The sequence below is a fragment of the Calypte anna genome, chromosome Z (assembly GCF_003957555.1).
Source record: "Calypte anna isolate BGI_N300 chromosome Z, bCalAnn1_v1.p, whole genome shotgun sequence".
NCBI classification, from domain to species: Eukaryota; Metazoa; Chordata; class Aves; order Apodiformes; family Trochilidae; genus Calypte; species Calypte anna.
Window position 1 is genome coordinate 13838041 of NC_044274.1, and position 13088 is coordinate 13851128.

Below are 13088 nucleotides of genomic sequence, written 5' to 3' on the forward strand. Positions count from 1 at the left end.
GTAGAGCAAACAGATGAATACCTGCAGTAGATAATCTGGACTGGATGGGTCCCTGAGAGGTTATGCAATCTATCCTTGACTCAAGTTACATATGTACCTGGGCCAGTTCTGGCATGTTTATTGCATCAGCTCTTTAAATGCTCCCATGGTAGATGCTGCATAATCTCCCCAAAAGATCTGTTCTAATGCTTCATTCTTCTTAGTGAAAAACTTTTCATAATCTCTAGGAAAAACATTCTTGAAACGATTTGAGCCCACTATTTCCTATCCTTTTCCCAGCAGCCGTGGAAGTAAGTTTATGATGTTCCCCTTTTGCAGCAGCTTTTTATTATATTTGAGTTTTGCTATCTTCCCCTGTCTCCTCTTCTCCTTTTAGTTTTCCTTTATGATTTATGTTTTCTGGCATATCATAATTGATTTGCTTTTCTCTGCCTTGTTTCTGATTGTCCACATTTAAGTGTTCTGCCCATTATGTATTCAGTGTTTCAAATTAAGACTTCCCAGTAAAAAGGAAAAATGTTTTCATTTCTCATTACAGTCACTTTTTTTCTCTGCAGTTTGACATTACAGATTTGTGTTTGGGTCCTCCATCCTCAGATTCCAGAACCTCCACCGCAAAGCTGCTGCCCAGGCAATTCATTAGTAGTTATGTATTGTTCTTAAGTGTTGCATTCTGTCTTTTGTACTGAATTTCACTGCATTTTCTCAAAATGTGTCACCATTTTGTTCAGATTATTTTTAATTTTCTCTTGGCGCCAAAGTGCCTGCAATGTTTTACAGCTCCTAGTTGTCAGTGGATGTAACAAATGTATTTTTTGTTCTCTGAGATGAGCCACTATTGAAGTCAGTGGTTAGTGGCAAATCCGTAAGGTTTCCCATATGTATGTGAGGGAAATGTTTCATACAGTGTTGGTTTTGTTTAGGGGTCATAAGCTTCTAGTTAATGTACTCATAATTTTTTTGAAAAAAATGTTGACTTTCCTTAGAAATTGCTGAATTCCCTTCATACCCTTTGTTTTCAGGATTTTTTTAATGGCTCTGTCCCTTTGTGTCCAACAGGAATCCTTCTGACATTAGCAGTGTTAGATGTGTTTGCCTAAGTCTCTTTAACTGCAGTCTACCAGTTGACAGCTGCTTCATTTGGCTTTAAGGTTTGGCTTAGCTTTGCAGAGTGCTGAGGAAACTCATGATATCCTTATTGGCTGGGATGAAGCTGGTGTATGCTTTGCAATAGGCTCTTCAGTAAAATTTCCTGACTAAGCAGAGGCAAACCTTAGGAATATTCCAAACAGGGACATCAGAATCTTCAAAATAGCCTCTGCAAGCAGTCAACTAAGTTTGTATAGCTTTTTTCAGTAAGATCTCATTTATTATTCATAGAATAACTTCGGTGTCACTTGATACATATTTTAATTAAGTGGCTGAGTTAGTAGTAAAAACTTACACTTATTCTAGCATTTTGGGGAGAATATGAAGTTTCCAGTTTGTTACAGTAATACCACTTTGATTTGTTACTATGAAGTGCCTATAGCCATGTCCCCATAGCTCACCAGTGCATCAGAGAATTGGAGCAAAACTGTTGCTATTTTGATGATTCAGATAAATTTAACTCAGTCCTTACAGGCACACTGCAAAAAGGAAGATCAGAAGCAATCTCAGGGGAAGGAACTAGGGCCTGGAATGTTCACCTGAAGACAGTATATCCTAAGAACATGATATTAAGCTCATGCAGAAGATGAGGAATAAATAAATAATAGAGCATAGAGATGAGTGGGAGGTGACTGGTGGAGTGCAGCAAGAATAAGGATTTTATGTCTGGTTTTGTGTAACATCATTTTAATCTGTGCCATTCATTGAGAAGGATGTTAATGAAATTAACAGATGATGCAGATGAATGCTGCAAACACCACTGAAAAAAAAGAGAAGCAGGAAATAACAAGGAGTCATCCTGACAAATGCAAGATAGTACATCTGGAAAACAATAATACAAAATGCAGATTATATTTTCCTCTGTGGCAGGATGACTGTCAGCTGGTGCAGAGCTGCTGGATGGCAGTTTGTGTTTCTGTTTTTTCTCTGACAAGGCAGAGACAAAAATGCACGTGGATCTTTTGCCTGAAGTATTGCTCCTCACTGAGCAGTGTGCGTGAGATGGACCTGGAATGTAGCATGTTCTGCCTTGTAGCCACTGAGTGGATGGAATGGCTTTCATCTGAAAATCAGCTTGGAAAACAAAGTGTGAAAATGAGGCTGGAAAATAAAGTGTAGAGGAGTCTCCTCTTGTGAGCAGCAGATGCCAATACCCTGTGTGCTACAAGTTAAAAGCACTTCTTTCTTTTTGCTGTCTTGGAACTGTAATTGGCTCTCTAAGAATCAAACTCTTGTCTCCTGTCAACCGTAAAAATCTGCTTTCTGTCTCCTACTTGTAGTTGCAGCACTTTGTATCCTTAAAATACTTTTCATGTGTCTTTCCCTCTCTAGTTTGGAAATTTTCACATTTCAGAAATAGAGTCTGCTGATGCCTTCCCAGTTATGCTGTTGTCCATTTAGCTGTGCTTCAGATGCTCTGTTCTAGAGTTTCTAATGAATATTGAATTGTTGGGACAGATATTTTCCCTTGTAAAAACAATCCTAAGGCATTATGTGTTCAGTTTTTGAAATAATTTTTTTCCTCACAGTCATGGAAATATGTATGCAGAAATTTCAAAGAAATATATGCTAAGGATATATGATATAGAAAAAATAAGCTTGATTTTGTACTTGCCAGCCCAATTTAAATTGTCAGTAGGTAATATGACAAAAAATACTTCCCAGTTTGGTGGTCTACTAAACAGCTCATACTTAGCTTCCATAACCCTTGAAAAACTGGATGTTTGGGCAATGCCAACACAGAAGGCTCCTGTTTTTTTCTCATCCTGCAGGAACACCACTACTTGTGACTGCCACAAGGCAGATTTTTCTTGAATACTAAGGATTGTGTAGGAAATTTCTCTGAAAGAGCAATCTCCTGTTACACTGCAAAAAACCCACAATAAAATCTGATGGTTCAAATTATATTATTTCAGATGTGTGTACATGTATTGTTTCTTTTATTGATGGGGACAATTATGCCCGAGAAGTAACGTGCTGCATATCTCAGCAAGTGCATTAAGTATGTGGATGAGCAGTTATTGTGGAGGATATTTACCTTATATCCTTATGTTCTTCCCTACTTAAAAAAAATCATGGGTAAGTGCAGAGGATTGGAGAAACTGAAGCTGGCCATGTAATCAACAAGAGGCACAGTTTATAAAGGAACAAATGGAAAAACCTGCAGTAGATATTTTTGTCTGAGAGACATGATTCTCCCCCATCTCAGTCAAGATTCATTTTAAGCAAAACACTGACATTAACCTATTGCAGAACAGAACTGAAATGAAAAAAAGGAAGGAAAGGGAGATGGAGTTAGGCTTTTCTCAGTGGTGACCAGTGATAGGACAAGGGGTAATGGGTGTAAATTGGAGCATAGGAGGTTCAAGTTGAATATCCGGAAAAATTTTTTTACTGTGAGGGTGACAGAGCCCTGGAACAGGCTGCCCAGGGGGGTCGTGGAGTCTCCTTCACTGGAGACATTCAAAACCCGCCTGGACACGTTCCTATGTGAAGTGCTCTAGGTGGCCCTGCTCTGGCAGGGGGGGTTGGACTAGATGATCTTTCGAGGTCCCTTCCAACCCCAAGGATTCTATGATTCTATGATTCTATGAAAAGAAAAAAAAGAAGAGGCAAGAGTTAGACTGACATGGTGCTAAAAATCACCTCAGCAAGATTTTCCTCAGTACTGAGGCACTCATTTTTAGTTATCTGCAGTTCAGATCCTGTTGCAATGACACTTTTTTGGGAAGCCTTTCCAGGAGTGATGGGGGTGGCAAATGGAAACTCCAGGCCAGTTGTAAGAAGAAGGTGAGGGCCGAAGGTTAAGCACACTCATGCATCACAACACATGGTCTGTGGTGCATAAAGAAATTAATGATTCAACTTTCAGAGTTTCTGTAGTGTTTTCTAAAAACATTGTAAAGTCATCCTGCAGTGCAAGAAATATTACAGAAGAAGGAGGTTTTGGGGAAGATGACAACTGTTGTATTCCTAAATGCAAGGAGAAAATCTGCTCTCCACAATGTGATAAACTTTTTGGTTGTTGGGCTATAAAATGTCCATTTGTAGATTCTTTTGTTAATTTTTACTGGCTTTTAACTCATATTAATAAAAAAAAAGGGAAGCATTATTTCTGGAAACTAGGTATGTATCAGACCAGTATATGTTTTTATTTTTTCTTTAACCACTTATGTTACTGCCCAGCACCCTGTCTTGCTCTGGCATGCAAGAGAGTTTGAACAGTTCTGTAAAAGATGTTGTTGAAAATTTTTCTTTTTCTTTGGGAAGGTGAGGGAAATGTAACGATCAAGTCCTAGAGAGTATCCTACTTTTCACCTTTTTGCTATGTAACAAGAATCCTTGTTTGAGTTCAGGCTTTTATTCTGTCCGGTGCTTCTCAAATTTATGATCAGAAATTGCACTATATAAGAATCTAAATAGGAAAAACAACTATTTCAGCAAGACTGAAGAAACAGAAACACAAGATTAGGAGAATTCATCCAAGTCAGATCAGTGGCAGAGCTAGGAATACAGTTCAGTTGTTTCAGTGTCTCTCTGGTGCTCTTCACCAACATCTCTCTGCAGCAGGGAAGGCTTTTTGAAACAGGGAAATTTTGTGGCTATAGTCTAACTTCTTTGGGCTTTTGCCTGTACCTGTGTTGCAGAAAATGTTGTGTAACTGTATCAGCTGCCATTTCATCATCACAGAATCACAGGATGGTTTGGGTTGGAAGGAACATTAAAGATCATCCAGTTCCAACATCACTTGCCATGGGCAGGGACACCTCCTTCAAGACCAGGTTGCTCAAAGCCCCATCCAACCTGGCCTTGAACACTTACAGGGATGAAGTATGACATTTATCTTACAACACTTGGCTGAATGAGAAACTGAATCCTTTGGTTTGTGGGAACATCACCCTGGCAATTCGGGCTGAAATGGCTCCTTTGGAAATACACCTTAACTGACACGTCTCTTAATTCTGTTTTTTGCTTGTATGCCTCCACTCTGCTCCTCAGCTCACTTATCTTGGCACACTGTTCTGTGTGCATGGCTGAGGAACATTTCCCTTCCTTCAGGAAGCCAGGGTTCTGTGATGGCTCCCCACCTTCTATGCTTGGCCTTGATGTTTATTTCTGAGTCACGCTGCGCCGCTTGGGAGCCAGGGTTTGTTAATTAAAAACAATCGGCATCTCAAACATAGGGCCCTGTGCCTGCAGGAATGAGTGCAGAAGCTGCAAACTGACAGTCCTGGGTAGAATCAAACCTTGCTATTTCACCCACCCCTTTTGTAAATGCCTAGACAAACAGACAGAACCCCAGTGGGACACCTAGACTGTCCTCCTTGTCACACGGCATGATAAGCATTCCCATTTGATTCACTCAGCATTCCTGCATGATTGGGCATCAGTTCACAATTAACCAACAGATTAAAAAATATATTTTTTCCTGTTTCAACAGGAAACTTTTCAATAATTTTTTATCGTAGGGAGAATTTTTATTTTTAATTACCATGGTATCATTACACATAAAGTACATGCTTGGTGAGGAAAGCTGTGCAGAGCTAGTTGCCCTCTGCAGGCAAACACTTGGCTCCCAACATTACCATGATTTGTTTGACTCCTGCCAACACCGCAATCAAAAAATATTGTGCCAGTAGCACAGAGCAAAATGGAGTTCATGAGCCAGTACCTCTGCTAATGGAAATGGGCGCTAAGGAGCTGCTGTTCCTTCAGCCAGCAGAGGATGTTGTGTTGGGTTTTAGCATGTTTGCTTTTCCAGAAATTGTCACAAAGACACTAGTTTTGTTTTAACTAGGCAGGAAGCTGGGCCAAGGTTCTGTCTGCAGATCACAGTGCTGCAAAGTGGAAGAAGTGAGTCTGCGCCAGCACAATGCGAGCATATCTCTGAGGTGAGATAGTTGATTACACAAGGGACAGGGACCAGCTGCCAGCTCTCCAAGCTGGAGAACAGCTCTGGGCTGCAGAAAGGGAGGGTGTGATGGGAGAGAAAGTCAAATGTCCAGTACAGGGACGAGGGGGATTAGCAGAGCTGAGATTTTGAGGATCACAGCAGACAAGTCGAATTTGCATGTAACTTTCTGAGTGAGCCACAATAAAGCACCTTGGTATAAGCACTGTGGATAGTCTTGTATATTTTCTTCTCTGTAACTGCAAAGAAATCTGCCAACGTCTTTTCAGCGTGTTTCTACAGGCACAGCAATTTCTGCATACTTAGCAATTAGAACTTCTGGGGTTCAGAGCATTGTCATTGAGATGAAAAACACTAAGAAACATGGAATTTTTTTTAAGCTATGATTTAGTATGTGGTGCTGTCTGTGGAGTGTCACAGTTTAGGCCCAGGCCTGGGCCTGCCCTTGCTCATCCCCCAACCCCTTGTGTGACAGGGAGGAGAAAACCCGCCCAAAGGCTCATTAATCGGGACAAGGACAGGGAGGTTTGCATTCCCCAGTTAGGGGGACAGGCAAAAACCAAACAGGTCCAACTTGAGAAAGAAAAAAACTTAATTTAGTCAACAAGGAGAAAGAGAAAACATGGCCAGATCTCAATACCTTCCCCCCATGCACCCCTCGGGCCTGAACTCCATCACTGCCACTTCTCCTTAGGGCACAGGGGAAGGGCGGGGGGGGTTCAGGGTCAGTTCCCCACTAGGTTTTTCTGCCACTTTCCCTCCTCAGGGGGAGGACTCCTCATGTTCTTTCCCTGCTCCATTGTGGGGTCCCTCACAAGAGAGTCCTTCAGGAACCCCTCCATGAATGGCCCCTTCCAGGAGGTGCAGTGCCTCAGGAACTGCTCCAGCCCGGGCTGCACACAGAGTCATGGATGCTGTGGGAACAGTCACCTCCTCTGCCACGGGGTTCTCCATGGTTGCAGATCCACATCTGCTCTCTCCATGGTGTTTTGCGGGCTGTTGCTTCACACCTACCCATCCATGACATTCTGGGGGATACAAATCCACATTTACCCCACCATGATCCTTCAAGGACTGTGCCATCATGCTCCTCCATAGGTTTCAGGAGAACAGCTGCCATCTCGCCATGGGCTGCTGGGAGATCTCTGTTCCAGCACATTTCCCCCTCCTTATTCTCTGACTTCGGTGTCTTTTCTCTGGCATTGCTCTCTCACTCTCTCTCTCACCTCCTTTTCTCCTCTGCTCTCTCTGCTCTTCTGGTCTTTTTTTTTTTTTCTTTTCAGTTTATCTCTTATGAATATGTTACTCACAGAGGTGCATCCAGCTTCCAATATCTTCTCAGCCTTGGGCAGGGCTGGATCCAGGACTGGAATAGGGGGACCTTCTAGCAGCTTCTCACAGGAACCACCCCTGTGGCTCCTCAGTTTCTCAAACACCACTGCACAGGCTCCAAGACAGGAGCCTGTACGTGCAGTGAGCATCATCTGCACCTTACCTAGAACACAGAGCCCAGGGGGAAATTTTATATGGAATTCCTGCAATGAAAGTCCCTCTTTCTTATTTCTTTTTCAAAAGTGGAATCTGAGGGATTTCCAACATTACTCCTAGCATGTCTAAGCTACCACATTCTATTTGTATCTGGAGTTTATACCTATAAATGGCATCACTAATGTTTATTTCTGCTGTTATTGATTGCAGGGAATAGGGCTTGCAGATGCTGCTCTGGTAGCACATACAAAAAAAGAAGTCAATGACCAAAAATATTTCTATTTTAAAAAGTATTTTCACAGATATTTTGTAAAACTACAAGAAGAAACAGCAACAGACTAACCAAGTGCCTTTACTTGAGCATATGTGTCTTGTGCTTAAATCAAAGCTTGTATCAACTTACTGTTTTCTTAGATCTGCCATTATAAAATCCCATGGTCCTGTGCTGTATATTAAGAGTCATGAACATCATAGCAATTGCCATGACCAGCTCATGATACGTAGAGGTGATCAGGAGCAGCAGATGTGTTGAATTTCTTTTAAAGAGAGGATTTGCTGAAGGGAAAGTAGCACCTTGAGATTTGCGCAAGGAAATAATTTTTAAACTAGGATAATAAAAGAACCTTGGAAAAATCTTCTGGATATTAGACAGTTATTCAGAGCTCATACTACACTGTGGTACTGTATGTGGCTCACTCAGTAGCTAAAATTAGGTGATTATGTAAGGAGACCACAGCCTAGATCTGAATAGCTACTGTATTGGGTTAATGATGTCACTCATCTTTATTGAGCCTTTAGCTATTCTATGGCTTGGCCAAGGGGCAGCATGAATTCAGGAGTAATGAAATCATAGCCAAGTTAAACTTCAGTGAAGTAAACACAACAGAGCTTTTACAAGAGAAAGCAAAACAACTCCCAACCAAGCGTCTCCCATCATGACTCCCAGGTGATGTTGCTGCCAGCTGTTACTCCCAGTAAACACTCAGGAAAGCACGTTCATAGCTTTTCAACCAATGAAAATAGACATGCTCTGATGAATCTATCAGTTTGGGATTGGTTAGGAGTGATCGGGTGAGCTATTGATTTTGATTGTTGACTATTAAGTTGATTATGTTTGCATTGAGCTCCTATTGCTAAGACAACTTATGAAATCTGTGTGCTGTATACACCGACGGTGTGTATATACAAATACATGTATGCCACAGGTGAGAATTAAATTTGATCCACACATATAATATCCTTTGTCTTTCACATCAGGTACAAAGCAACTCCAACTGCATGTCCTATCATATCTTTCATAAAAGTGGTTTATTTTGTCACCTATGTTACCTACTGTAGCCTTTTTACACTTGGCAGTGGCATATATGCCATATATATTTCCACTCAGTTGCTGAGACTTTTCTCAGTAGTTGACAGTTTTATATCAGAGAAGGCTGAGGAGAACCATCAAATAAATGGGTGGATGCAGAGACAGGCATATTGCTTTCCTCAAATTTTGTACAGCTAAGTGACTCTGAGCAGCATCAGCAGTTTACGTGCTGTCTGGTGCCTTCATCTGCAACATCTCAGTTTGAACCAGGTTTGGGGCTGCCCTCTGAAGTCTCTCCCTGGATTTTACTTTCCAGTCACCTCAAGCTATGGTATCACAGGCCCTGGCAGACAAAACTTTTTCAAAGAAGAAACCTAGAAGTAACTGAAAGCCTGTTTATTCCTCACAGGGTGCCCAGACTTGAAGAGTCACTGGGCTTTAAAATGCTGGAATTGTTTTGGGGAGAAATTGGTGATGAACAGCAAGGGTCTAGCCTGGGATCAGGGTGTTGACAGTGGCTGTGGTTTGCAGTGCATGAGTGAGCATCTGCTCTTCCAGGGCAGAAAGCAAAGGCTTCATTTGCAAACTTGCTGTTTTCCTAAATATCTACTCCTTTTCTTGAAGTGACCATTCCCACACGTTTTCTGTCAGGGGTCTCCTGGGCCCCTACACTCTCTTTTTCACTCCTTTCTTTTTTAATCCAGAAAGCTGCCTGCTCTGGAGAAGTTTGCCTGGGATTTCACTGTACCCATTTGTTTGCAGTGAATGAGAAGCATTTTTAATTTTCTCTGAATTATTGTTGCCAGATACCATGTGTACACATGTTGAAGGCCATCTTGCAGACAGCTGGCAAATCTGCAAAGCTGAGGCACACAGCTTCAGTGACTGAAATAGGCTCCTCTCAGCCAGACCCCTGCTGAGGTCAGGAAACAAAGAAACAAACAAACAAAAAAATTATTGCTCTCTGTAACATTCTTAAAAGAGGGTTTTCTTCAGCTGGACTGAAATACTGATATTGCAGCCTGGCCTCCCAGCTCCAAGCACCTTACTGCTTTCCCATTGCACTCCCCATCCTGTTTGCTGAACAGTTTCTGGAATTCTTGGCAGCACAGGCAGCCTAGAGCAAGAGTTAAGTTTTTGGAGAACACTTTAGAAACCACAGTGGTGATGAGACTAAAACTGCAACTTCACACAGTATCAAGAATTTATTTTCGAGAGACTTTGCTCTTCTTAAACTAATGATGTGAAAGCTCTTCCTATCCTCCATTGTCTTCAGCAGACCGGTTCTGTAGTCTTAGATATGAGAAAGAAGTGGCTTTTTTTCTGCTTTTTTTTTTTTTTTTTTTTTTTTTTTTTTTAACAACAAGATGTCCCAGAAATTGTGAATATGTAAACACTAGTTAGCATCCCATTGGCTGATCTCAGGACTTGTCAGGACGGACACAATAGACTTGCAGGCCAGTATTGGACTTGAAGTGCCAGAAGTGGATAGCTAAGGATTTCTTTCAAAACCTGTAGTGATATTTCACCTCTGTAATGCTAGAGCAGTGTGTTTCAGCTTTGCTGGATAGCCTGATGTGCTGTGTGAGGTCTACAGCAGAGGTGAACTGAACTCCCTTCAATACTTGCTGTAGGAAGCACTGGGCAAACAGATGAGTTATGACAAAAGGTTTCCCTTTTGCTGAGCTGACTTCTAATGGAGAAACAAACAATTGAGTTTAAAAAAATCATAAGAAAACCAGACAACCTTTACTCTTCTTGCACATTAGTGTGTGAAAATGCGTAGAATTCCAAGAAGAGATTATTTGCTTGGTTCTTGTTCTTCTTGCTAAACAGTTGACTGTGTGAATCCCTGAAGGTTAAATGAGGGTGTTAACCACTGAATTGGCACCTCTCCTGCCTGATTCTTGTGTGTTGTGCCTTGGTAAAAGGCTCACAGAGTTTAATTTGGCCATCCCTGGACTGGTCAGTCAGCTGGATTGGATGATTGTTGTTGGTCCCTTACAGCTGGAATAGTTCTGTTCTGTTCTATTCCATTCCATCCTGCTCTGTCACATCCCATTCCCAGTCTGGATGCAGGCAACCCCAAAGCATTGTCAAATCCTTTGTGCAATAGAGGCCACTGCATATTTATGTCCAGCCAGTTTGCAGCATTATGCCACTGGTAGCAAAGTTTTTTTGGACATGAATGTGAGCAAATGTTTGTCTCTCTCCATTGCATTGGTCTTGTTGCCCAGGGTCAGTGTCCATGCCCAGGGAGGGCAGCAGAGACTGGGGATGGAGAGCAGCACACAGGTGCCATGGACCACAGCACAGGCAGCTTCTGCATTTGTGTTACTGAGCAGAGAAAGAAAGGGATTTTCCACTGGGCCTCCTGAGGAAAGGCAAAATCAGTAAACACCGCGAGTTCTCACTGCTGCCTTTTACTCTTGGATAGGAATGAATATAAAGATCAAGACTTCAGCTGGGCCATTTCTAGAGTGTGAGAAATTATTGAGCCAAAGCACTAAAAAATGGAAAAGAGGTCCTGCTTTAAAAATATGCTATTTCTTGGGAAAAAAACCCAAAACAAAACAACACCAACCAATCATAAATGTCATCAGCAGGCTAGAGAAAAGAAAGGCAATAGTACCAAATGATGAGTGAGACAGGAGGGGATGTGTGTTATAGAAAGCAGGTCTCTCCTCATAAGGAACAATGCTTGACAACTTGAGAAGAGCTGACAATAAAACCTATGATTAAATGAGCACCAGAGAACAGACTCAGCCATAAAACTGTACATTTTGTGGCTGTCCTAGCTAAGCCATAGCAGTATTTAATGAGCTGTAAGACCTAAAGAGGTGAATAAACATGACAGAGACCATGTGGGCTCAGAGGGATTACCTTTGCTTTTAAGAGAGGCTTTACCATATTTGCTCAAGAATCTTCACACAGTGTAATTTTAAAGTACACTTCTTAGTCTGTAGTGTCAAAGAAGACAGAGATTTTTGGTTTATCATAAGATGGGTAAATTAAAACAATGCATGAAAATGATTATGAATTTTTTTTTTCCTAAATACAATAGCATCCCTGTGGCCCCTGAGTCTGGGCACTCCTCTTTTCTACTTATCTTTTGTATGAATAGGGAAGTAAGCTGGGATAGGGAAATAATTTTAGGCTTTGCATTATTCACCTTGTAAAAAAAAAAAAACCAACCATGTAAGGTAGTGAAATAACATGTCACTGATGCCATATGGGAAAAATCTATGAGAAATTTTTTTACATTAAATATGACCATTATCACATCTATTCTAAAAAAACAGATGGAGATTTAAAGGGATTTAAAACCTTCCCCACAGCAGCTAGCCAAAGGGATACCATAGCATAGAGACGCTTCACTGGTTCATATAGCACAGTACATACAGACTCACTCACAGTCAAATATAAACCACAGTCAGTCTCCAGGCTTACTTGGATTGTCCTATAATGGTCATTTTTCACTGACACAAAAAAAAGAAACCTAAGGTTTTACCAATCCCTTCTTAATAGATAAACAGAACAAATTCCAAGGGTTTTGATAACTTGTTTTTACTGTTCCAGATTTTGTTCTACCAGTTGCCAAAATCAGAAGGCAAGGTTTCTGTATTCCTTGCAAAAATACTTTATTATCACTGGCTTGTTCTAGCTCTTTACATGAGGTTCCTATTTGTAGCTGAAATGAAACCAGATATCCTTGACAGGAAAAAAGTGGCTTTTAGCAGAATTTGACCTCCTAGATAAACATCAGAATACTCTGCTTCAGGACTTTTTTCAGCTCCTCTCTAGTGTCTGCCCATTATATCCTCTTCATTTCTTCACTGTGGAAGTGTAAGGGACTGGATGGAGGAATCCCCTCCACTGGAACCCTTGGACCCTCTTGGACTGGTCCTCAGGGTGCAGGCACCAAGTCACCTTTGCAACCCCCCCCTCCCATGCCCCTGACACCCCAACAAGTCCCCATTAGCATTTCCAAAGGGATTGCTGGGGAGGAAGGAGACACATAGCAGTCTGCATATGATCTAGGGTCTAAAGGATAGAGATAAGAATTGGAGAGATAAGTGGGAGGAGGTCTGCTGTGTTCCGTCTGATGTGTCCTGATATATATGACCTGGTATTTAGCAAAATCTTCAGTGTTAAATGAAGGTGATTCCCAAAAGGATGCAACATGTTGCCTCTGATATCATGTCTCTGATGAATTCCTGATCCAGCACC